Source organism: Blennius ocellaris, assembly GCF_963422515.1.
Source record: "Blennius ocellaris genome assembly, chromosome: 18".
Taxonomy (NCBI): domain Eukaryota; kingdom Metazoa; phylum Chordata; class Actinopteri; order Blenniiformes; family Blenniidae; genus Blennius; species Blennius ocellaris.
The window spans coordinates 1,715,838-1,718,337 of NC_137667.1; the positions used below are offsets into that span (position 1 = coordinate 1,715,838).

The 2,500-nt window shown below is 46.2% G+C and overlaps 1 protein-coding gene across 1 annotated transcript in view; it reads left to right on the top strand.

The window, feature by feature from the left end:
* Positions 1-2,500, top strand: part of cd2ap (CD2-associated protein) — a 57,512-nt gene that overhangs the window by 50,255 nt on the left and 4,757 nt on the right. The gene's annotated exons all lie outside the window — the stretch shown is intronic.

Below are 2,500 nucleotides of genomic sequence, written 5' to 3' on the forward strand. Positions count from 1 at the left end.
GAGGGGGAGTTTTTAGACTTTTCTGGAGCGTTTCATTAAAATGTCTTTATGTTGAGACGGAGAAAGTTTGAACACGTTGATGATCCTGTAAAACTTTACATTCACTGTTTATTACTGAAATCTCTCTCTCTCTCTCTCTTTTTCTCTCTCTCTCTTTCTTTCTCTTGCTCTCTCTCTCTTTTTCTCTTTCTCTCTCTCTCTTTTTCTCTCTCTTTCTTTCTCTCTCTCTCTCTCTTTTTCTCTCTCTCTCTTTTTTCTGTCTTTTTCTCTCTTCTTTCTGTCTTTCTCTCTCTCTCTCTCTTTTTCTGTCTTTTTCTCTCTTTCTCTCTCTTTTTCTGTCTTTCTCTCTCTCTCTCTCTCTTTTTCTCTCTCTCTCTTTCTTTCTCTTGCTCTCTCTCTTTTTCTCTTTCTCTCTCTCTCTCTTTCTCTCTCTCTCTCTTTTTCTCTCTCTCTCTTTTTTCTGTCTTTTTCTCTCTTTCTCTCTTTCTTTCTGTCTTTTTCTCTCTCTCTCTCTCTCTCTCTCTTTTTCTCTTTCTCTTTCTCTCTCTCTCTCTCTTTTTCTCTTTCTCTTTCTCTCTCTCTTTTTCTCTCTCTCTTTCTTTCTGTCTTTCTCTCGCTCTCTTTTTCGCTCTCTCTTTCTTTCTGTCTTTTTTCTCTTTCTCTTTCTCTCTCTCGCTCTCTTTTTCTCTCCTTTCTGTCTTTTTTGTCTCTTTCTCTCTTTCTCTCACTCTCTTTCTCTCTCTCATTCTTTCTGTCTTTCTCTCTGTCTCTCTCTCTCTCCTTTTCTCTTTCTTTCTCTCTCGCTCTTTTTTCTCTCTCTTTCTCTCTCTCTCTTTCTTTGTCTTTCTTTCTTTCTGACTTTCTTTCTCTCTCTGATCAGAGCGAGTGAGTTTTTCTAATTCTAACAAAAAACCCATCAGATAAAGAAAAACCTCCCGGGAACAACAGACTTCATGATGTCACTGTTGTTTACCGCTAACGCTAACGCTAACGCTAACCCTTGGCCTCTGGCCCGGTAATTGCTGGAGTGAATCTGCAGACGAGGATTTAAATTCCTCGTCTGTCAAGTCGGCTTCACCCTGATCCTCTCAAATTAACCTAGTCCTCCGTCCCCCCGTCCTCCGTCCTCCGTCCCCCGTCCTCCGTCCTCCGTCCTCCGTCCTCCGTCCCCCCGGGGCGAGACGGCGGCGCCCAACAAGCTAACGTTCCCGTGGTAAAGCCAGAGCCTTCGTCGCGGCGTTTGTGAAAACATCAGTGGAGGTTCAGGCTACGGCAGTAACCCTACGATGGTAACCCTACGATAGTAACCCTACGATAGTAACCCTACGATAGTAACCCTAACGATAGGAACGCTACGATAGAAACGCTACGATAGAAACCGCTACGATAGAAACGCTACGATCGAAACGCCATGATGTATCCCTACGATGGAAACGCTACGATGGAAACGCTACGATGGAAACGCTACGATCGAAACGCTACGATGGAAACGCCATGATGGTAACCCTACGATGGAAACGCTACGATGGAAACGCTACGATGGAAACGCTACGATGGAAACGCTACGATGGAAACGCTACGATAGAAATGCTACGATAGAAACGCTACGATAGTAATTCTATGATAGTAATGCCACGATAGTAACGCCACGATGGTAACGCTACAATAGCAACGCTCTGATAGCAACGGTACGATAGTAACGCCACTACAGCAATGCCACGATAGTAACGCCACGATGGTAATGCCACGATAGTAACGTCACAATAGTAACGCCACGATGGTAACGTCACGATGGTAACGCCACTACGGCAATGCCACGATAGTAACGCTACGGCAGTAACACAACAATAGTAACGCTACGATAGTAACGCCACGATGGTAACGTCACGATGGTAACGTCACGATGGTAACGCCGCGATGGTAACGTCACGATGGTAACGTCACGATGGTAACGTCGCGATGGTAACGTTGCGATGGTAACGTCACGATGGTAACGCCGCGATGGTAACGTTGCGATGGTAACGCTACGATGGTACCGTCACTACAGCAATGCCACGATAGTAACGCTACGGCAGTAACACAACAATAGTAACGCCACGATAGTAACGCCACGATGGTAACGTCACGATGGTAACGCCGCGATGGTAACGCCGCGATGGTAACGTCACGATGGTAACGTCACGATGGTAACGTCGCGATGGTAACGTCGCGATGGTAACGCCGCGATGGTAACGTTGCGATGGTAACGCTACGATGGTACCGTCACTACAGCAATGCCACGATAGTAACGCTACGGCAGTAACACAACAATAGTAACACTACGATAGTAACGCCACGATGGTAACGTCACAATGGTAACGTCACGATGGTAACGTCGCGATGGTAACGCCGCGATGGTAACGCCGCGATGGTAACGTTGCGATGGTAACGCTACGATGGTACCGTCACTACAGCAATGCCATCGATAGTAACGCTACGGCAGTAACGCCACGACAGTAAC